General features: G+C 44.1%; 1 long non-coding RNA gene and 1 other non-coding gene across 3 annotated transcripts in view; one reads left to right on the top strand and one right to left on the bottom strand.

Moving 5' to 3' along the window:
- Nucleotides 1-260: 260 nt before the first annotated feature.
- CTXND1 overlaps nt 261-24,256 on the bottom strand; it is a 43,854-nt gene continuing 19,858 nt past the window's right edge. Inside the window, exons 2-3 of one of the 2 annotated variants that reach the window (XR_329146.4) lie at nt 1,149-1,311; nt 261-945 (exon numbers count right to left, since the gene is read on the bottom strand). This is a non-coding gene — a long non-coding RNA (cortexin domain containing 1). Of the gene's footprint in view, nt 946-1,148; nt 1,312-24,256 lie in introns of those variants that run through there. The other variant, XR_003105265.3, reaches the window with a different exon arrangement.
- TRNAC-ACA lies at nt 5,375-5,446 on the top strand. The gene has a single exon. It is a non-coding gene; the product is annotated as a tRNA-Cys (tRNA).

Here is a 24,256-nt window from a genome sequence, read left to right as displayed (position 1 = left end):
ATGGCAGCTTTGGGGAAGTGGAACTATAAGTATTATTTTCCCCCTTTCCTTCTATTATTTTTCTGTATTTTTCCAAACTTCTAAAATACACATTTCATTTATAACAGGAAAAAATATACCCTTCTATATTTTAGTTTAAAAAAATATTGCTGGGAAGCAGCCCCTGTGCCTTTTGTGAATTTGAATCCATCTGCTTCCCTGGGTCACCACCCTGGCTCCACTGCCAGCCCATTGGGAAGGGGCTGGGTTTCAGGTGGATGTCTGTGCTGTGCGACCCTGGGGCTAGTACGTGTGCTTCTTGGCATGATCAGGGCAAGGGTCTCCTCAAAACTGGACCACTGTTATATGATCTGTCCTGTATCCAATGCCAAATGGGGTTTGGGAGCCAGGGAAGGTGACTGCCCATAGTCTCACACTGAGTCCCCAGCTTGGAACCTGGGCCTACTGACGCGCAGACCTCTCATCCCCAGACCGGCTGGCCATGGCACCGCCCACAGCATCCCACGCATCTCAACCTGCTGCTCGTGTGGAAGTGGACAAGGCTAAGGTGAGCCACCTCCATCCCTAGTAGCCGAATCTGTTCCTGCTTGCCCCCAGGCGCTAGCAGGCTGGTGGCCAGGGGACGGAGGTGTGTCCTGGGGCAACCTCGTCCAGACAGCGCCAGGGTCTTGGTCCCTCCCCACTGCCCCTGCCCGCCCGTGCCTCAGTCATCCAGGTGCTGCTCCTCCCAGGTGGACGTGGGGATGGCGCTGTAAGGGTCCATGATGACCTTAGCGCAGCGGATGATCATCACGACGAGGAACAGGCAGAGGAAGACGAAGCAGGCCAAGGTCAGTCCTTTGTCCACGTCCACGTAGACGGGCTCAGGCGTGGGGTCCTCCATCTCTCAGTGGCAGCTTCTGGCTCCTCCTCTGGCACAGGGTTGACTGGTACCATCTTCCACCCCTGCAGAAAGCCAGGGCAGTGCAGATCAAAGGGTCATGCCCATTTGCCTGCGGTGGGGGTAGGGGTGGGGAGCAGAGCACAACCCTGGGTTCTAATATGCCCCCCTGGAGTGAAAGTTGGCTTCTTCCCCTTCCCTCCTGCACGTGAGAGCTGAGACCGCATTTTCAGATGCCCACTGAGGTCTCTTCCCAGAGGGCACTCACCTGCTGGTCAGAGTGATCACCACTTCATAAGGGCCACTGGGTGGGCACGCACCCTGGGTACGGCTGCTTCAGGAGGGAAGTGGGGGTGATCAGACATCACAGCTGGAAGCCAGAGAGAGCAGCGGCCTTTCCTTTAGAGAGCAGGGACCCAAACTGGCAGCAGCTGAAACAGAATATGACAGAACAAGGCTGGTTACTTCCCATGACACCCAGACTTGAGCTGGACTGGCAGGAAAGTCTGGTCTGGAGAGTTCCTGTCTGGACATCGTGGTGGGAGCAGTCACACTTTACACTGATGCTTTTTTCCTTTCCTTCTCTCTTTTAAAAAATATGACATTAAAAATTGTGATAAAATAGACGTAACATAAAATTTACCATGGTGACCATGGTTAAGTCACACTCGGTGGCTTTAGGGCGTTCAAATCGTTGTGCAACCATCACACCATCCGTCTCCAGAGCTCTCTTCAACTTGCAAAACTGAAACTGTGCCCATGAAACAATTGGGATGAACTGGAAGACTGGGATTGACATACGTACACTATTGATACTGTGTATAAAATAGATAACTACTGAGAACCTACTGTGCAGCACAGGGAACTCTACTCAATGCTCTGTGGTGACCTGAATGGGAAGGAAATACAGACAGAGGGGATATATGTATATGTAAGTCTGATTCTCTTAGCTGTATAGCAGAAACTAACACAACATTGTAGAACTATATTCCAATAAAAATTAATTAAAGGTAAAATAAAAATACAACTTTAAAAAATTGTTGTAAAGTATACATATTATAAAATTTACCAAAGTGACCATGGTGAGGTGAACAGTTCAGTGGCTTTAGGGCTGTGTTTCACAGCTGGACTCAGTCTGGCCTCTCAAACTCAGACTGAAATCCTCGGCTCAGCGTCTGCCCTAAGTTAGTATCAGAGACCCCGCACCGATTATAAAAGTCAGACCTTGGAAAAATTGTCTGGTGATTCTCCCCTGTCTTGTCTGGGGCCAGAACTGGGCCCTATAACCTGGCAACGTGCCCCAGAGGAAGGTTATGGGCATTTTTCTGGATCCTTCAGCTGGGATGAAAGCCAAGAGCGTGGATGCAAAGAACAGATTCTTCCATCCTCCAGATGGTGTGCGTTGATTAACGTTAATTACAGGGCGGACACACATCCCTTCCAGCCCCGCTTCCCAGTGAGGACCTGACGCCCAGCAGTGATGCAGCTGATCCCAGCTGCCGTTCCCTGGGAGCTGAGGGGCTGGCCTTCCCAAGGGTCAGCTCAGTGGTCCCCAGCAGAATGTAACCGTCCTTCAGCATGGAGCCTGCACAGGCCAGACACTCCATCTGCCACATTCTCGGGGTGGCTGGAGTGGAACTTGCTCCCAAGTCAGGGTTTCTGATCTGGGCCAGTGAGCAACCCTGAAGGGAACAGCTGGTGGGCTGACCTGGCACAATTGTGAAAGCAAGCAGTTTTAGGGTTTGGGTGTAGCAGATCCAAATGGGGGCTTCCCAGGTGGCGCTAGTGGTAATGAATCCAATGCAGGAAATGCAGGAGACATGGATTCCATTCCTGGGTAGGGATGATCTCCTGGAGGAGGGCATGGCAACCCACTCCAGTATTCTTGCCTGGAGAACCCAAAGACAGAGGAGCCCGGTGGGCTGCAGTCCATGGGGTTGCAAAGAGTTGGACATGAGACTGAGCATGTACTCTCCTAAATGCCTTATCTCCAACTACACTCCTGTTGAGTGTCAGGACTTCAGCATATGGATTTGAGGGTGCAGAATGCAGTCAGAGCAGCATGTCAGTTTCTCAAGGGCAGGCTCCAAGACTGACCAAGGGCCATTACCAACCTGGACCCAGGACAGGCCCCTGCCTTGTGGGTTCACAGGAAATACCAGAGAAGATGCAAACTTGCTTAGCTTCTGCCCTCCGGACACTAACGGTAGGAAGGCAAGGAGACTGAAAAAGCACATCACTTATTACTTCGGGGCTAAACAACCGGCTGTATCGACAGTGTGAATTCAATCAGGTAACAAAGACCAGAGCTGATCACGTGCAGTAATCTGCTGGTTCTATAAATAGTGGCGGAGTCATTATGAAAGGTGACCCATCAGAATCACTTCCCCAGATGACAGATGGGTTAAGTGGAAGGCATTTGCTCAGGACACAGAAGAGGCCCAGTGTCATAACCCGACACTGATTGTGTTGTCCTGTGGGAGTGCCCTCGGTGGCCCCACTCCTTCATCAGAGCAGTTAACAGGCTTGCCAGAGGGAGATGATGAGTCTGTGCTGAGATGATTAAGACCAAAAACAACTTAGGAATTTGTTTGGAAATCAGCGATTTTTAGAAGACGGCTGCTCTCGTCTCCCTGTTCTAGGCTTCAGCTGCCACATTCCCAGCCTCTGGGCAACCCTGTTTGCTTCAGACCGGGCCCCACAACCCGAACTGGCTCTGCCCAGTCTATCCTGTTACTGTTCTGAAGTCGATTTTGGTATACTGAGTGGCATGTCTCAATCAAGTTTTGTATGTTCTGTGGTTTGTCTCAAGTTTGAAGTCGAGGGGAGATTCTGCCAGCAACCAAGGACCTCTGTTCAGACCTGAATGGTGGGTATTTCCTCCACTGGCAGGCCTTGTCCCTATACTTGTGTTCGTAAGTGGACAGTTAACCACCCCCTACAGCGTCTAGTTGCTAAATATACTGGGAATGTCTGTTCAGTAGTGTCTGACTTTTTCGGGACTCCATGGACTGTAGCCCTCCAGGCTCCTCTGTTCATGGGATTCTCCAGGCAAGAATACGAGAGTGAGTTGCCATTTCCTCCTCCAGGGGATCTTTCTGACCCAGGGATCGAACCCATGTCTCCTGAGTCTCCTACATTGGAAGACGGATTCTTTACCACTGAGCCACCTGAGAATCCCAAGTGAATATATTGTGCAGTGTTAAACACACTGCACCCTTAAGCTGTTTGTTCATTTTATCTTCATTTCAAAAATCTGAACATAAAGCTAGCATATACTTGAACTCTTGGTGAAATTTAAATATTAATAAAATGGTATATCCAAAAATACATACCATAACTACTACTAGGGCTGGAAAGATACATGGAGGGGATGGACTTCATGCAATATTGTGGAGAGAATTTGTTAGTTTCTAATATTTAAATATTTTGATTCTTACATTTGATTTATAAAAAACATTGGCTATTTTTGTTCTATTTCCCCAGGTATGGAAAAATGCAAACAAATCAGTCAAAGGTGCCTAAGAACACACTGTCCAGCTACTAGAGAAGAAGCGACTCACTGGGAGGCTGTTGGAAAAATGCATCTTAGAAGGGAAAGGAAAACTAAAATGAAGGTGGAACAAGAGTATACCAGCTTTGGGCACTTTTGCAGTCAGACAGGGCTTCCCTGGTGGCTCAGATGGTAAAGAATCTGCCTGCAATGCAGGAGACCTGGGTTTGATCCCGAGGTCGGGAAGATCCCCTGGAAAAGGGAATGGGTACCCACTCCAGTATCCTTGCCTGGAGAATTCCATGGACAAAAGTAGCCATATAGTGAGGGGAAAGAAACTGCACAAAGATATGGAGGGTTTCATCAGCGGTCTTGCTGACACTGTAACATCAAGATCTGAGGCATGGGACTTCCCTGGTGGTCCAATGGTTAAGTCTCTGTTCTTCCGATGCAGGGGGCACAGGTTCGATCCCTGACTGGGGAAGTTCTGCATGCGGTGTGGTATGGCAGAAAAAATAAAAGAAGAAAGTCCGGTGCCCTTCCCAGTCTGCTGATCCACCAGGTGTGGCAGTCATAGCCTTGGTTGTGGCAAAAATGACAAGAACAGTCAGAGGAAGGGCATCACTAAGAGACCATGAGAGGCAATGAGAGGAGAACAGGGTCAAGGCTCTTCTTGTCCTTATACTAAAAGATCTGTTATTTGTGGTAACCTTAGTGAACTTCTGTTCCTTATAGAATCACTCTCAAATAGAAAACACGACTTTCTAGTGACTCTAGATGATTCTCAAAAAGAAATCTTCATTTCTGAAAGGCAGTAAATTGAATAGTGCCAAGAAGGGCACTAGCTTTCTACTGGTTATGAGGAGCAGGTTAAAAAAAAAAAAAAGATAACGCTACATTGTTAAAGTGTATATGTTACTTGTTAGTCCTAAATTTTTTATGAAATAAAAAGACACTTACTCCTTGGAAGGAAAGTGTGACCAACTTAGACAGCATAGACTTCCCTGGTGGCTCAGATGGTAAAGCATCTGCTTACAATGCAGGAGACCCAGGTTCGATCCCTGGGTTGGGAAGATCCTCTGGAGAAGGAAATGGCAACTCACTCCAGTACTCTTGCCTGGAAAATCCCATGGATGGAGGAGCGTTGTAGGCTACAGTCCATGGAGTCTCAAAGAGTCGGACACAACTGAGCGACTTCACTTAGACAGCATATTTAAAAGCAAAGACATTACTGTGCCAACAAGCTATTTGATTTTAATAACGTTAAAAAATAATGATTGAGCTAATGAGAAAATTAAGTCTAGTCAAGACTATGGTTTTTCCAGTAGTCATGTATGGATGTGAGAGTTGAACTATAAAGAAAGCTGAGTGCCAAAGAACTGATGCTTTTGAACTGTGGTGTTGGAGAAGACTCTTGAGAGTCCCCTGGACTGCAAGGAGATCCAACCAGTCCATCCTAAAGGAAATCAGTCCTGAATGTTCATTGGAAGGACTGATGTTAAAGCTGTAACTCCAATCCTTTGGCCACCTGATGCGAAGAGCTAACTCATTTGAAAAGACCCTGATGCTGGGAAAGATTGAGGGTGGGAGGAGAAGGGGATGACAGAGGATGAGATGGCTGGCTGGCATCACCAACTCAATGGACATGAGTTTGAGTAAACTCCCGGAGTTGGTGATGGACAGGGAGGCCTGGCGTGCTGCAGTCCATCGGATCGCAAAGAGCTGGACACGACTGAGCAACTAACTGAACTGAACTGAACTGAGTCCTAAATTGTATCCCAGTCTTTTGTGACCTTATGGACTATAGCTCACCAGGCTCCTCTGTCCATAGGATCTTCCAGGTAAGAATATTGGAGTGAGCTGCCATTTCCTTCTCCAGGGGATCTTCCCCACCCAGGGATGGAACCTGTGTCTTCTGCATTGGCAGGTGGATTCTTTACCACTGAGCCACCTGGGAAGCCCAAATATAGCTATAAAACAATGTAAATGTTAAAAAAAGAATTAAAAATATAAAAGTTACATAACAAAAACTTCATAAAGATAACTTGTATCTAAAATTCTGCATTATTTCAATAAAAACTAGTAGAGGGAAGGTGGAACTAAATCAAAATGTAATAAAATTTTTATATCATTTGGGTAGTGTAAATATTTTAATAAATTCAATAATTTAATGCAAATTTTATTTTAATACTGATAGAACAGTGTAGATTAAGATACATTTAAAGATAACTCTAGGAGAACGATATAAAATAATTGACTATTAAATTAGTTAGCTGAATAGACATTTTTCTTGCCTATAGGGAATATACACTGGTTTTAAATGTTTACAGAATAGTTACAAAAATTGATTTGATGTTTATTTACAAAGAAAACATCTATACATTTTAAAAAGTAGAAATTTTACAGGCTATATTTTCTGACCACAAAAGATCAAACAAACTAACAGAGCAACAAGCTATTTGATTTTAATAATGTTAAAAAATAATGATTGAGCTAATGAGAAAATTAAGCATAATTACAGAATATTTAGAAAATCACTCTAATGAGAATACTACATATTAGAAGTTATGGAGTGAGGTGAGTGACAGCTGTTTATTATACTCAGGGCCAAAACCATAGCTTTCATGATTGAACAAGAAGAATTAAATGCAGGGAAAGAAGAAATAAACTGGGACCATTATAAAAACAGCATCAAGGAAATCTGGAAGATGAAATAAGAATTAAAAGCAGAATTTAACAATTCACAAAACAGAGCACCAGTAGAATTAAAAATAAACCACAGAGAAAGGTCTTTATAATAGTTTGAACCTGGATAAACCTCTGGCAAAATTAATCTAGAAAGAAAGAGGAAAGACAAGTATACACCTTTAAGAATGAGAAGAGCCAACTGACTGGAAAAGAACCAGACGCTGGGAAAGATTGAGGGCAGGAGATGAAGGGGGTGGAGGATGAGATGGTTGAATGGCATCATCGACTCAATCAGCGTGAGTTTGAGCAAACTCTGGGAGATGGTGAAGGACAGAGAAGCCTGGCATGCTGCAGTTCACGGGGTCGCCAAGAGTCAGACACGACTGAGCGACTGAACAACCACAGGAGTGAGAAAGAGGCTATAACCAAGGATTCTAAGGAGATTAAAAACAGAAGGGGTGGTGCTGTGTAAAACCCATCAGTACATTTGGAAAACTCAATGATATGGATGTTTTCTAGAATGTAAATGGTCAAAATGGACTAAAAATGTACTGGAACATAAAATTAAGCAATCTCCATGAGGTGTTTGTCAAGAGGGTCTAAGCAATCCAAGTTGGGCTGGGGTACAGCAGCCAGACCAAGGCCAAGTCCGTGAAGCTGCATAAAGTCCTCCAGGGCATCATGGTCTACCTGGAGTGCCCCTGGACTGAAGGGCACCCCTCCTTGTTCTGAGAACTGGGGACAGCCTGGGAGCCACCATTAGGATTCCTCTCCTCTCGTTCATCTGTGCTCCCCTTTGCCACTCTGAGATTACAAAACAACAAGAACACATTCCTTGCCAATATTTCTACTGAACAGCTCAAGCGCCAATGTCACCAAGTTTGAATACATTTCCTGGGACTAAGAAGTCCCCAAGGTGCTTATTTATGACCAAAGGGCGAGTTGGCTCATGCCTTCCAGATAGAGTGTCCTCCTAGTACCCGAAGGATGCCACATCACCTGGGGAAGATGGTTGATATTAACAGCTAGGAAGTTTTTACTTTACAGCATAGGTAGTTCTCCCAGGTGTGGGCTCTTCCAGCCTTCCCAAGAGCTCGGTCAAGACACCCTGGGAAGAGACCCAGCTTCTTAGCTTTGCTGCTATACACCAACCATATTCTTGGGCCTCTAGTTAACCTCCAGGATGGCTGATTGCCATCCATCCCAGGATCCACAGCCCCAGAGGTTCAAACCATTCCTCTCCTGGGACTTCCCTTCTGGTCCAGTGGTTAAGAATCTACCTTGCAATGCAGGGGATGCAGGTTTAATCCCTGATTGGGGAACTAAGATCCTACATGGCTTGAGGCAGCTAAGCTCATGTGCCACAGCTAGAGGACCCAGGCATCATAACGAAGATCCCATGTGCCTCAACCAAGATCTGATGCAGCCAAATAAATACGAAAATGCTACTCTCTCAATTCATCCCACTCTCTCCTTCCCCTTCAAGAGGGAGGGGATTTATGTATACCTATGGCTGATTCACTTTGTTGGTACTGCAGAAACCAACAGAACAATTGCCATCCAAATTAAAAAAGAAAAGCAAAAGCAAAAAAAAAAAAAAAAAAAAGCATTCCTCTTGTACAACGGAAACCAACATAACAATTATTATCCAATTAAAAAATAAAAATAAAAAACCAAAAACCAACCCATTCCTTTCTTAAGAGACCCCCAATTCCAGGCAGGGACCTGCCCCAAAGTCTAATGCTTTTATCCTCACGATGACTTTATTTTAGAGGCTGTGTTGCTCTTTCCTCCCTCCAGATACTGTTTAGGCAAGGCGTGAGCTACTGAGGCAGATTTCCAGAACGTGAATCTCAGGGGCAAAGGGTTAGAGTCTCAATCAGTATCCATTCATGAGGCTCTCAGACGACTCATGCAAATACGCCCGCCTCTCCCAGCATTTCTCTAGATCTGTGCATCAGCAGTTTATCTCCCAGAAAGACATGTCAGAGTTCCACCTCTTTGAATATTCTGCCACATAGGACCAACATGACATTTTAAAAATGTCTGTCTTTATCTCCTCCAGCGATAGAAAACTTTGAAGCCCGTCTTCCTGTTTGAGAGGGCTGGGGCTCCGTAAACTGCACGGCACGTATGTTTTCTGCCTCTACTTGTGTCACACATATGGCAAAAGAGAACACTTTCTGTTGACAGTATTTCCCCCAAATTCACACAAATCCCCTCTGCAGAGCTCCACAAATTGCCTTCCTGCATTTGAAGGGTAAACTAACAAGAGCCCAAAGTTTTGCAAACTGGCAAGAGATGTTTCTTTTCTGAAGAACATAATTCATTTCCAGCCATGAGTTGAGATGTTCTCACTTCCTTCTTACAAATTTTACAAGTGTTATCTAGCAGCAGGGGGGCCAACAAGCTGACATTTCCTATGCTGCAATTCTCAAAAGTAATTTGAGCCTTGTTTTGGGTAATCAGTCTTGTAAAGTCAGAAGCAATGAACTTGGACATCATCCAACCCAGTGCCATTATTTTGGAGTTAGGGAGACAGGCTTAGAGAGGGCAAATGATGGGACTAATGATCCCTTTATAGGACCAGCACTCTTCTTTCTTTTTTTTGACCATACCATGCAGCATGTGGGATCTTAGTTCCCCAACCAAGGATCAAACTCATGCCCCTTGTAGTGAAAGCGTAGAGTCTTAACCACCAGACCTCCATGGGAATGCTGGTTGCTGGAGAGGACAGTGATGTGACACTTTCCATGATCTCTCCAACAAACATCTCTGGTTTTCCTGAATTCCTTCCAATGACAGAAGGTAGGTGCTAGTGCCAGGACCAGAGGCAGAAAATTCATCCTGTGTTTTTTGTCTGTGCCAGTGATAAGCTGGGCCTCTGTCCTACTATGGATTGCATAGCAACACAGCTCTAAAAAGAAAAATCTAGGAAATTGAGACAAAACTGCCAAAGATGAGGGCTGCTGGAGATTCAAGCAGGCAAGGGGTTGGAGTCCTATTTCAATGATTGTGGTATTTGCTCACTACTGTATTTAAAATGGATAACCAACAAGGACCTATTGTATAGCACAGGGAACTCTGCTCAGTGTTATGTGGCAGTCTGGATGGGAAGGGAATTTGCGCGGGGTGGGGAGAATGGATACATGTATACCTATGGCTGAGTCCCTTTGCTGTGAACCTGAAACTATCACAACACAGTTAATCAGCTACACTGCCATACAAAATAAAAAGTTAAAAAAAAAAGACTATGGTGTTGGCTGTTGGTTCCTGGTAAATGATTTCCACCAAGTTAAGTAAGTTTTATTTCTCTAAGTTTTAATTTGCTTACGTAGAAAAAAAGGGGATGATAGGATTATTGTGAGGATTAAATAAAACATGGGAAATTCTCAACACAGAAACTGGCACCTAGTAAATGCTGAATAAATGCTAGCTGTTCCTATTAATTCTAATATTCTAACAATTTTCATGGGACTTCCCTTTCTAGATGAACATGTGGATTTTTCACTGTCTATGAATAAATACCTTAATGTTGAACCAAATTTACATCCTGGAATAAATTCTACTTGGTATACTATTTTTAAAACACTGCTGGATTCAAATATTAATATTTTATCTAGGGGATATTACTACCATGACTAAGTAAAATGGATCTATTGATTCTTTTGTGTGCTATTCTGTTAGATTTTTGTATCAAGGTTATGCTAATTTCTAAGCACAAAAGGAAGATTTCTGTATAATTCTGTCTCCAGTAGTTCATATCTGTTCCTTAGAAGTTTTTTGAACTCAACTTGTGTGATCTTTTTTGGAAATGCCTGATGAAGAATACTTTTCAATAAAAAAAAATGTTTATTTATGTTGGCTGTGCTGGGTCTTCGTTGCTGCATGCAGGCTTTCTCTAATTGAAGCGGCAGGGGCTACTCTCTAGCTGCAGATTGCAGTGGCTTGTTTTTGTGGAGCACAGGCTCTAGGGCACAAAAGCTTCAGTAGTTGTGGTGCAGGGGCTTATGGGAATCTTGCCAAACCAGGAATCAAACCCGTGTCCTCTGCATTGACATGGAGATTCTTAACCGCGAGACCACCGGGGAAGCCTCTTTTTCAATTTTTTAATGGATGTTGGCGTATTTAGATTTTCTTCCTCTTCTTATAGCAATTAGGGAAACAATTTTCTGCAGGAAGAAATTGTCCATATTATGTAAATATTCAACTTCAGTGACATAAAATTGTAATGGTTTTCTCTTACTGGGGCTTCTGTGGTGGCTCAGACAGTAAGGAATCTGCCTGCAATGTAGGAGACCTGGGTTCTATCCCTGGGTTGGGAAGACACCCTGGAGAAGAAAATAGCAACCCACTCCAGTATTCTTGCCTGGAAAATCCCATGGACAAGGGAGCCTGGAGAGCTACAGTCCCTGGGGTCGCAAGGAGTCAGACATGACTGAGCCACTCACACTTTTCATTTCCCATATTGATACATGCTAGGTCATACCTTTTCTCTGTTGCATAGAATTCTGTGGTTGGACCACGATTTGTTCATTTCCCCTCCAAATGATGAACACTTGTATTATTTCAAATTTTTAATGATGAAAATAACGTTTCAATGAACTTTCTTATGCATATACCATTGGGCCAGGTTTTTGTTTTTTTTTTTTTTGGTTTTTGGTTTTTTTGCTACGGTGTGTTAACTGGACTGCAATTCTTTAGTCCTATAATTAGACTATCTCTAACTTTCTTGTGCTCAGTAGCTCAGTGGTGTCTGACTCTCTGCGACCCTTTGGACTGTAGCCTGCCAAGCATCTCTGTCCATGGGATTTTTCAGGCCAGAATATTGGAGTGGGTTGCCATTTCCAAATCCAGGGGATCTTCCCAACCCAGGGATCAAACCCTTATCTTCTGTGTCCCTGCATTGCAGGCAGATTCTTTACCTAATGAGCAATTGGGAAAGACCCTTGTACTTTGCTTAGTTGTTCAGTAGTGTCCAACTCTGTGACTCCGTCTCTGTCCATGGGATTCTCCAGGCTAGAATGCTGGAGTGAGTGGCCATGCCCTTCTCCAGGGGATCTTCCCAACTCAGGGATCAAACCCAGGTTTCCAGCACTGCAGGCATATTCTTTACCTTCTAAGCCACCAGGGAAGCCCCTTGTATATTGCCAATTTTTCCTCCAAAGTGGTTGTTCCAATCCCCACTTTCTCCAGCATTCTTTAGAAGCTGCTACCATTCATATCCTTTGTAGGACTTGGAATTGTCAGACTTGCATTACTGCTGTTCTGGTGGCGTGAATGTATGTCATTGTGGATTTAACTTGCATTCCCCTTATTTCTAATGATGTTGGGTATATTTTTTACATTTACTGGCCATTTCATTTTTCTCTTTTTGAATTGTTGGGTTACTTTTCTTTTTCTTGTTTGTTTTTTCATTTTAGATCTCATTCCTTTATTGGTCCTGTGCTTTGCAAAATGTCCCCATGCTTCATCTGTGGCTTGTCCTTTAAATTTGTTCAGAGAATCTTATTTGTATTTGCTCAAATTGTTTTAAATTTTAATATAGTCACCCTCATTCATCTTTTCCTTTATAATTTATACTTTCTGTAACTTTTTTTAAGGCCGTGCTATACAATATGTGAGATGTGATGTGATGGATATGATGGATGTGATGTGATGGATATGATGGATTATGGATATGAGAGTTGGACTATAAAGAAAGCTGAGCACCAAAGAACTGATGCTTTTGAATTGTGGTTTTGGAGAAGACGCTTGAGATTCCCTTGGGCTGCAGGAGATCAATCAGGTCCATCGTAAAGGAAATCAGCCCTGAATATTCATTGGAAGGACTGATGCTGAAGCTGAAACTCAAATACTTTTGCCACCTGATGCAAAGAACTGACTCATTGGAAAAGGACTCAATGGACATGAGTTTGGGCAAGCTCCTGGAGTTGGTGATGGACAGGGAAGCCTGGCGTGCTGCAGTCCATGGGGTTGCAATGAGTCGGACACGACTGAGCAACTGAACTAAACTGATACAGCATGTGAGATCTTAGTTCCCCAACCAGGGATCGAACTCTTGCCCCCTGCATTGGAAGTGTGGAGTTTTAACCACTTGATCACCAGGCAAGTCCCATTTGTGACTTCTTAAATCCTTTCCTATCCTGATGTCTTGGATATATTCTCCTATATATATTTTCTAGAAGTTTGAAATTTTGTTTTTCTAACTTAGATTTTCATCCATCTGAAACTGATTTTCATGTTATCTGATACGGAGTTTAGAGCTATGTCTCCCCCTATGGATAAACTATCATCTTATCCCCATGTATTGACTAGTCTGTCCTTTCCCCAGTGATTTGTAACACAACCTTAAGCTTCCATCTACACACTTCTGGGCTCTCTATCCTTTTAAAATCTCTTTACTGTCTCTTCTTGTGCTAGTACATGCTGTCTTCAATTCCATTATAAAAACTTTATAGTACATCTTGATATATACTAGTCGAAGACCTCCATCTTGTAATTTTATTCAAGAGCTCCTTGGCTCCTCATATATGTTAGAATCATTTTGCTGGGATGGTGACTGGCAATCCACTGAATTCATAAATTAGTAATGAACTGCCATCTTGATGGCATGGAGCCTTTCTACTCGTGACAAAATTACTCAGGCTATCATACATGTTCATAGATCATCTTTCATCATTTTCTCTATGTGAAAATGCTTATTTTCTGCTTATTTCTGAGTACTTAATATATATGTTATGATTTTTCTTTAACATAATTGGGGAAAATTGAACATAGATTGAATACTGTATGATATTAGGGTTAAGTAGAGTTAGAGTTAATTTTTGTTGGTTATGATAGAGGTATTGCAGTTACAACTATATAATGTAACTTCTTATACCTGTTTGTTACACATACACACAACACACACACACATGCATGTATCCTGTTCCTCAGAAGAAATCACTATTCTGATATCACCATGCATTCATTTTATCTGTTTATAAACTTCATATAAATGAAACCAAGTGTGTACTTTATGTGTCTGACTTCTTTTGCTCATATTATGGTCTATGACTTTTTAACCACATTTCTGCATCTATCAATAGATCTTTTTTATTGCTGTGAAGAATTCCATTGTGTGACCACAGCACAATTTATTTATTCGCTCCACAGCTGTTGGCCATTTGGGTTATTTCCAGCTTGGGCCTCTTATGAACTGTGCTGCTAAGAAATTGTTGTACTTCTTTGCTTATCTTTTGGTGAATGTATGTACTCATTACAATTGGTTGTATTCCTTGAGGTCAGGTGGCTGGACTGTATAGTAGCTGTACGCTCAACTTCTGCAGATATCGCCAAAGAGTTTTCCAAGTTAGACGCACACTGGCATGCCTTTCAGCAATTCTAGTTCCTCTGTGTCCTCATCAGCATCTGGTATTTTTAGACTTTTACATTTCAGCCATTCGGATGGGTTATATTGTGGGTCATTTCCTTAATGTGAAATGAGAAGGGTTTTTTGTTTTTATTTTTTAGCTATTTGTCTAGCCTCCTCTATGAAATGCCTATTCATGTCTTTTGAGCATTTACTTATTGGGCTATGTGTCTTTTTGATTCGTAGGCATGACGTATTTCTAGATAAGAATCTTTTGTCAGATCCATGTATTGCAAATATCTTCTCTCAGTCTTTGTGTTTCCTTTCCCTTCCCTTATTGATGTCTTTAGTGAACAGAAGGCCTACATTTTAATAAAATACAGATCATTAATTTTTCCTTTTATGGTTAGTGCTTTCTACATCCTATGTAAGAATTTTTTTCCTACCCCCAAATCATAAAGATCTCCTATGTTTGCTCCCTAAAATTATATATTATATCCCAGAATTAGAAAATATATAATTTCTAGGAGCAAATGAATGTCCATGTTTGGTGTTAAGTAAGGTTCACATTTTTTCCCCAGACATTGATCTCTCTTGCACCATTTATTGATAACACCATGTTTTCTCTTTTTGTATTACAAGTCAAGTGATCCATATAAGCGGGTTGATGTAATGATTTAAAAATACATCCCCAAATCCTTCCAAAAGGGGCAGTCCATGGTCCCGCCCCCTGAATGTGGATGGGCCCCTGTGGCTGCCTCAAGGAATAAAATGAGGTGGAAGTGATGTCGTATCACTTCCAGGGCTGAGTTAGAAAGGGTCACATAACATTTGTGGTCTCTCTCGGACACTGGCTCTAGGAGCCTTTTGCCATCAGGCCAGGAACTGCCTGGGGCTGCCACCCGGTCTCAACCGCCCGTGGGCAAGGCTGTTCCCGTTCCAGTTGTGTGAGTCTTCCCAACCCACATGCCAGACAAGTGAGTGAGGAGACTTGGAGACCCCACTCCCAACCAGCATCTGGCTGCCATGACCTGAGAGATGCAGAACTGCCTAGTGGAGCCTACTTCAGCTCCCAGATATGTGATCAAAATAAATGATTACTATTTTAAAAAAATATTTTTAATTGGCAGATAATTGCTTTACAATGTAGTGCTGGTTTCTGCTATACAACAAAGTGAATCAGCTATATGTATACATATATCCCCTCCCTCTGAAGCCTCCCTCCCACTCACCCCCAGCCCATTTCCCTAGGTTAAATAGTTACTATTAAGTCAAGATTTGGGTAGTTGATTACACAGTAATAGATGACCAGAACCGTCTATTTCTGGACTTCTTTATCCTGGTTCTGTTGTCTTTCTTTTTACCAAAACCACATTTTCTTATGCTAGCTTTATCCTGAGTCGTGCTCAGCTTGTTGGAATGTTGGATATCCTCATATTTCTGTCTGCTCACTTCCACGAAAGGAGCTGTAGAAATGATATTGGAAGCCACCGTGGCTCCTTCAGCAATTACTTGGGTTTGACGCCCCCAGTCATCTGCTCTAAGAGCTGTGGGGTTCCACCCTGGGCACAGTAACTGAAGCGGAGAGCAGTGGGCGAGTTTTATTTCGGAGAACTTGGGCCAGACCCAGAGGGAAGAGTTTAGTTCTTCCCTCCTCCCTAGGGAAGGTGGCAGCTCAAAAGCCACTCTGAGAAGCAAATCCCAATTGCAGCCAATAAAGAAAAAATAGGGCACATAACCAACAAGGACCTACTGTACAGCACAGGGAACTCTGCTCAATGTCATGTGGCAGCCTGGATGGGAGGGGAGTTTGGGGGAAAATGGATACGTGTGTATGTATGGCTGAGTCCCTTCACTGTCCACTTGAAACTATCACAACATTGTTAATCGGGTAGACCCCAGTGTAAAATAAAAAGTTTAAAAAACTTCTGTGATGGGTTGAGGGCAGAGCTTTATAAGTCCGTGTTTCTCTAACATCCACCGGCCTAACCTGGTTTCTCCTCCAACTCCTAAAGTGAGGTCTTTTTTTTTTAAGATTTTTTTTGATATGGATCATTTTAAAAGTCTTTATGAAAATTTGTTACAGCATTACTTCCATTTTTATGTTTTGGTTTTTGGCCCCAAGGCATGTGGGATCTCAGTTTGCCGACCAGGGATTGAACCCGAACCCACCCGGGGACTGGAAGGTGAAGTCGAAACACTGGACTCCCTGCTGTGAGGTCTTTCCGGAGAGTTCTCCTCCCGCTCAGTATTTGCTGGGGGTGGGGTGAGGGTAGGGCGCCAAGTGTCCCCTCCCCCTGCTCTTCTCCCTGGCTCTCCTGCTTGGGTTAGCAAGTCTCCAAGAGCATATTCTCTACTTCATTTAGGAGGCAGTCCATGCACCAGGCCCTGGGGGCAAATGGCAAGCTTCTCCTGCAGGAGGCTCTGGCATGGTTCTCAGATTGGAGTTTGTCAGTTTCTCCTGCTCCCTGGGGCTGAGTGCTCCAGTGCTCCTGCTGCCCGTGCCTGCTGCTCTGGCCCTGAGCCTTCTGCTGCTGCGGGACACAGACCCCACTCCTGTCTTGTGGGAGTCAGCCTCTGACATAAGAGTTGAGCATTCAGTCATTGGTGTCAACCTGATTCTGTCTGCTTCACAGCTTCCAGAAATTTTTATACCCTTCTGCTCCACTGAGGACACCCTAACCCCTTTTCCAGCACTGTTACAGATGTCTGTGTCTACATTTTGTCAGCTTTTTTTTTTTTTTAATTAATTTGTTTATTTGGTTGCATCGGGTCTTAGTGGTAGCACAGCATGTGGGATTTTAGTTCCTCGACCAGGGATCAAACCCGTGTCCCCTGCATTGCAAGGCAGATTCTTAACCAGTGGACCACAAGAGAAGTACCTGTTTGGTCTGCATTTTATTTCTTTGGTAATTTTAGTGGATGTAAAGAACCAAGAGAAGGAAAAACATAATCAGTTCTTCATTTTGAAATGAGCAAGATTTGTCCCCCTCCCACCTATATCTTTTTTGAGAGTTCCCTGGTGGCTCAGGTAGTAAAGAATCTGCCTGCAATATGGGAGACCCACGTTCAATTCTTGGTTGGGAAGATCCCCTGGAGAAGGGAATGGCTACCCATTCCAGTATTCTTGCCTGAAAAGTTTCATGGTCAGAACAGCCTGGCGGGCTACAGCCCATGGGGTCACAAAAAGACACAACTGAGAGACTAACACTTTCCCTTTCACCCATATCTTTGCTCTTTTGTCTATTAACCAGTCTAGTCTTCGTATCTTATTTCTGGGGATCATGGTTTACTGAGTTTTATTGAGTGAGCATAGCACATTCTATTTAAATTTTACCTCTGTTCCGTGAAATACATAATCTCCTTCGTGCTTCCCCCAAATCTTGAATTCCAGCTCCTTCCTTAATGTTACAAAGAAAAACAAATCAAACACAGTAAACTTGACATGCAAAGAAAATGTCCCTGTGTTTTGTACAGCAGATTGAATGTCCTTCACAGGCACCCACCTTGGCGAGCAGTCGGGGCACTGACTCATCAACAATACCATAGTCTTCCACTGTAAATATCACAGTCTTCTACTTCAGCATTTCGGTTTCCTTTATTCATTCTTTATCTGTCATTCAACTGTCTGCTTTGCACGGAGGCTGACTTCAATGGTCTGTTGTTACTGATGTTGTTCAGTCGCTCAGTCGTGTCCAACTCTTTGCGACCCCATGGACTGCAGCATGCCAGGCTCTCCTGCCCTTCACTATCTCCTGGCGTTTGTTCAAATTCATTACCATTGAGTCGGTGATGCTCAATGGCCCGCATCTTTATGTAAACGAGCTGGCTCTCTGAGTTCTCTCTCCTCCCTCCTCTTCCTCCAGCTGATTCTGGCTATATGAGGGGTTAGGACGTCCTAGTGGTGGAAAAGAAAGACCTTCAGATCCGAGCATCCCACTCTGGATCTTTGCTGGCTTCTGTTCCTGGAAGGGCAACTGCTGGAGTGTTGCTGGTCCCTTCTGGACCTTTGGAACGACGGGCTTTGCCTGTTTCCGGGTCGTCCTCCATGGTCTCACTTCCTCCCACCCCTGGGTTCTTGCCCCTCTCACATGTCACACCCCAGGATGTTTAGTGATGTCTGGGTGCCCTGCCCATTGTGCCCAGGCAGTGGGGAGCCAGGAGTACCACCTCAGCCAGTGGGCCTCTGTTGGGTCCACTCCTTACTATTATTGATTAGACTATTTTACAGATCTGAAGAGTGGATGTAACTTGTGGAAAACTGATAGCAATGCAGATGATTCTTGCCTGGTAGCAAGGCAAAGAATTTTGCCTGGAAGAAAAATCACCCCAAAGGTTACAGTTTATTGCTCTGTAGCATGTTAGAAATTTTGCCTGTAAATCAGCAATTGTATTCAAGCAGTCTTGCTTTCAGGGACTTGGAACAATTTACTTTTTCCAATTCTCTTGGAGTCAGCCTTACCAGCCTGATAGCCCCTTCATTAATGAATTGAATAAATCATTGCTCACTTTATATACTGGGATTCCCAGGTGGTTCAGTGGTAAAGAATCCACCTGCCAATATAGGAGATGCAGGTTCAATCCCTGGGTCAGGAAGATCCCCTGGAAGAGGAAATGGTAACCCACTCCAGTATTCTTGCCTGGAGAATCCCACAGACAGAGGAGTCTGGCAGATTGTAGTCCATGGGGTTGCAAAAGAGTTGGACAGGACTGAGCTAATGAGCACACACAGAAGGTGGTACCTGGGTTCCAGGGAGGTAGAGGGTGTGGATTCTGTGTCTCCTGGTCATCCTGGTTTCTGTGACCCCCAGCTTTTCTCTGTTCAAGCTGTCGGCTTAGTAACTTGAGGCTGGTGTTTCAGTGCTTTGGTTGACATAGCTTCTCACCAGCTCGCCTAGGCGGAAGAATCTCTGAGCCCTCTTCTCTACTCCATCCGCCTGACGGCTGTGCAGCTCCGGAAGAGGGTGGTGAGCCTCAGCACTGGCTCCAAGGACACACAAAAACCAAGAAGCTGGACAAAGCCAAACTCCACAGCCACCTCACTGGGACCACTACATTCAGTAAGCTGTGTTTTTAAACAAGTCCACTTCATCCAAATTGTTAAACTGACCACAAGTTGTTTGTTTATACCCCTCTCTTACTATTCTGTAATATCTGTAGGATCTATAGGATCTATAGATCTGTAGGATCTATAATGCAGCTCTTTAATCCCACCCCCTCCCTGTTTTTTGGAGAAGGCAATGGCACCCCACTCCAGTACTCTTGCCTGGAAAATCCCATGGACGGAGAAGCCTGATGGGCTGCAGTCCATGGGGTTGCTAAGAGTCGGACACGACTGAGCGACTTCACTTTCACTTTTCGCTTTCATGCATTGGAGAAGGAAATGGCAAGCCACTCCAGTGTTCTTGCCTGGAGAATCCCAGGGACGTGGGAGCCTGGTGGGCTTCTGTCTATGGGGTCGCACAGAGTCGGACACGACTGAAGCAACTTAGCAGCAGCAGCAGCCCCCTGTTTTTAACTAATGTGTATTGGAGTCGCTTTACAATGTTGTGTTACTTTCTGCTACTCAGCAGAGTGAATCAATCACACAAATACATACACTCCCTCTTTTTTGGAGCTCCTTCCCATTTAGGTCACCACAGAGCACTGAGAAGAGTTCCCTGTGCTGTACAGTAGGTTCTCATTAGTTATCTATTTTATATGTAGTATAAAAATGCAGGGCTTCCCTTGTGGCTCAGCTGGTAAAGAATCTGCTTGCAATGTGGGAGACCTGGGATCGATTCCTGGGTTGGGAATACATGTATACATATATATGTATATATGTACATATATATGTGTGTATATATACATATCTATTATATACATATATATGTGTGTATATATACATATCTATTATATACATAGTGTGTATTGATACTACAGGTCAGTAGTATTGATATGATGGGTCAGTAGTATTGATATAATGGGTCAGTAGTATCAGTCAATAATATCATTCCCAATCTTCCAGTTCATTCCACCCACTCCCCGCCACCCTTAGTATCCATACGTTTATCAATGTCTGTGTCTCTATTTCTGCTTTGCAAATAAGATCATCTATACTATTTTTCTAGATTCCACATTCATTCTTGTTATCAGTAATTAGCATTTTCTTTCTGTTTCTTTACCAGTTTATCAATTCTATGAATCCCTTCAAAATGCATGCTTGGGTTTGATGGTTTGGATGCATGTTTGCTATCTATCTAATTGAGATCTACCTTGACTTTCCTATATCCTTCCTTTGATATTGCCATTCATTTTCCACCTCCTTCAGTTGGAAGCACATATCACTGATGTTGGACCTTTCTTCTTTTCCAGCCTGTGCATTTAGAGCTATACATTTTCCCATAAGTAGTGCTTAGCTGTAACCCACAAACTCAAAATATTTTTTTAAGTTTGTATTTACTTAGAGATTTATCTATCTATTTTTGCAGTGCTGGATCTTTGCTGCTACATGCAGGCTTTCTCAAGTTGTGGACAGCCTGAGCTGCCCTTCATTGTGGTGTGAGGACTTCTTATCGTGGTAGCTTCTCTTGTGAGGAGCACAGGCTCTAGGGCGCATGGACTTCAGTAGTTGCAGCTCCTGGATTCCAGAGCATAAGCTCAGTAGCTGTGCTGCACCACCTTAGCTGCTTTGAGACATGTGGGATGTTCCTAGACCAGGAATCAAACCCATGTCCCCTGCATTTGCAGATGGATTCCTATTTACTGTACTACCAGAGAAGTCCTCAAAATATTTTTAAATCTACACTGCAATTCCTTCTTGGACATATAGGTATTTAAAAGTGTGTTGCTTAATTTCCAAGCATTTAGAGATTTTCTGGTTGCCTTCTTGTTATTGATATTGATATCGAGTTTAATGCTGCTTTGAAGTCCACCACTACTTCTCTGTGTCCATCCCACTGTCCTAAAGGGGCGGGGACCCCCAGTCCTCAGTCATCCCTCAACTTATCTAGTGCACCATGCCCCTCCAAGTCCAAGTGAGAAGAGATGTTGGGAGATACATCTCATCACCTTCAATCTCTCTTTCCCATTTTGTCTGCCATTTTTTGGTCCTGCCTTCTTTTTTTTTTTTTAATTTTACTTCCTCTGGGTCTAATTCTCCTTCTTGAATGCAGCTAATATCTCATTAAGAATATGGACAAGGCTCTAAACCACAGGAGAAATTTATGAGCCAAGTCCTCTAAATTGGTTTGTAAGACACTAAATAAAGAAGAAAATAAGGGAGTTTGGAAATTTTCTTCTCAGGAAAATAGTCTGGCTTGCAAGGCTATTATTCTGCTGCATAATCATATTTTTGATTGTGTCAGGAACTGAATATGAGTGTGGCCTTCCTTTCTGCATCCCGCCAGTAGCATTCTAATCTCTTCCCCAGCAGATTGTTGTTCAGGATGAATCAGGTGAAGGTGAAAGAGAAAATCCCATTAACTTGGTAAAAATACTTCCCTTCTTGCAACTATGGAAGGGTCTGTGCACACTGAGAGCAGCCATGGTCAATACCTGTACAGAGTTTCTATTTTGGAACACGGTTTCCATTCACGGTTGTTGTTAAAGCAATAACAATGGACTGCTTTGGTTACTGAGCTAAGCAGGTTCATGAGATTATGTCTCAGTCTTGGGCACATAGATGGTTCGATGCTTCTGGGACCAGAGTGGGATTGGAAGTGAGGATCCACAGTGACTCTGAGGAGTTCCTACCTTCCTTTGTTTGAAGGGTGGGCATGGGGACAGCCAGGCTAGAATAGGGTGCGATCTGCCTGGAACACCGAACACCTAAAGACATGCTGTCAACAAGCGGAGCGATGTGAGCATTGTGAACCAGGGCAGTGGCAGTGAGGACCAGCAAAGTGTGGACAAAGAGGTCAGTGAAAAAGGGAAAACCCTTGGCTTTTCTGTCCCTCCCTTCTTTTCCTGAAGCACAAAGAACTCATTTACAAATCTCACTCATTTGGAGCGATTTAATTGTCTTACAACAGACCAGTAGCCAAAGAGATGTTTAGGAAATTGAACCTACATTTCTAATCTGAGTGCCATTTCATTTGCGTCCTTATGTAATTATTTACCTTTTCAACACTGGCAAAGAGCCTTTAACAGATTTTTCTTTTAAAGGAAGAGAATCAGAGCTTCCCTGGTGGCTCAGTGGTAAAGAATCTGCTGCCAGTGCAGGACACACAGATCTGATCCCTGGTCTGGGAAGATTCCACACGCCAAGAAGCAGCTACTGCAACTACTGAGCCTGTGCTCTGCAACAAGAGAAACGATTGCAGTGAGAAGCCCTCACGCTGCAACTAGAGAGTAGCCCCCGCAACTAGAGAAAGCCTGTGCAGCAATAAAGGTCCAGCACAGCCAAAAATAAGTATAAATAAATCTGTTTAAAAAAAAAATAAAGGGAGAGAATCGGCCTTTTATCTCCTCATATTGAAATTGGGTTGCACGACATGGATGAGCAGTGAGTCCCTGAGGAAAGTGGTACACCCAGCTCGGCTCAGTCTTCCTTTCCCCCTCCCCACCCAAAGCCTCAGCAGGGGGTCCCTTTAATAAATAATCAGGCTGACTCAGGTATATTGAGCCGTTTCCGCTGTTAATTCTCACCTGCTGCTGCTGCTACTAAGTCGCTTCAGTCGTGTCCAACTCTGTGCGACCCCACAGACGGCAGCCCGGCAGGCTCCCCCATCCCTGGGATTCTCCAGGCAAGAACACTGGAGTGGGTTGCCATTTCCTTCTCCAATGCATGAAAGCGAAAAGTGAAAGTGAAGTCGTTCAGTCGTGTCCGACTCTTAGCGACCCCTTGGACTGCAGCCTACCAGGCTCCTCCACCCATGGGATTTTCCAGGCAAGAGTACTGGAGTGGGGAGCCATTGCCTTCTCTGGTTAATTCTCACCACTATAGTTAAAATCTCAAAGCCCTTTCTCATGGGAAAACAGCAGACGCTTGTAGGAAGTTCCTTTCTTAGGAGGGGAGAGAAGTAGTTACAAGTTCAGGTCCTAGAACAAGATGTCCAGACTCAGATTCTGGCCACCTGGCTTACTGGCGAGGTAACCCTGGACAAGTAATGTAACTTCTTCAAGCATCAATCTTATCTATAAAAGGGGGATAATGATAGCCCACAAATCTCACTGGATCTCTGAGAAGAATAAATGAGGATATATGTCAAAAGTGCTAAGTGGAGTGTCCAACAGAGAGTAAACACATTATTAAAACAGTCACTGTTGTTCTTATTTTTGATGGTTTCCCTCCATAGGTGTCTCAGGGCTTCCCAGGTGGTGCTAGTGGTAAAGAACCCACCTGCCAATGCAGAAAATGTAGGGATACTGGTTCGATCCCTGGGTCGGGAAGATGCCCTGGAGGATGGAATGGCAACCCACTCCAGTATTCTTCTGGAGAATCCCATGGACAGAGGAGCCTGGTGGGTACAGTCCATGGGGTCACAAAGAATCAGACATAACTGAAGTGACTGAGCATGCATACACTCCACAGGTGTCCGTGCCCCACGCTGACTGCCGGAGTAAACTGGATCTCATCCTTCAGCCTGCACACCTGCTCTCAGAGCTGGGTTCCCCGGGACACAAAAGACCACACGGCAGATCACCTGGTGTCCTCTGACAAGGGGACATCCCACAGTGACTGAGTGACCTAGGCTGGATCAGAGGGCTGGGGGCCGCAGTCCGCTGGCTGCACCTGCTGATACGAGGGGTTCAGGGGAGCCGCACAAGCCAGTGTCTCCAAAATGACTCAGACCAGCAGAGGCACGCTGCAGGACACTGACTTGGCTGTCCCCGGGAGTAATTAATCTCCCTGAAACTG

This window comes from Bubalus bubalis, chromosome 20 (genome assembly GCF_019923935.1).
Source record: "Bubalus bubalis isolate 160015118507 breed Murrah chromosome 20, NDDB_SH_1, whole genome shotgun sequence".
Taxonomy (NCBI): Eukaryota; Metazoa; Chordata; class Mammalia; order Artiodactyla; family Bovidae; genus Bubalus; species Bubalus bubalis.
This window is presented reverse-complemented; position numbering and strand designations above follow the sequence as displayed.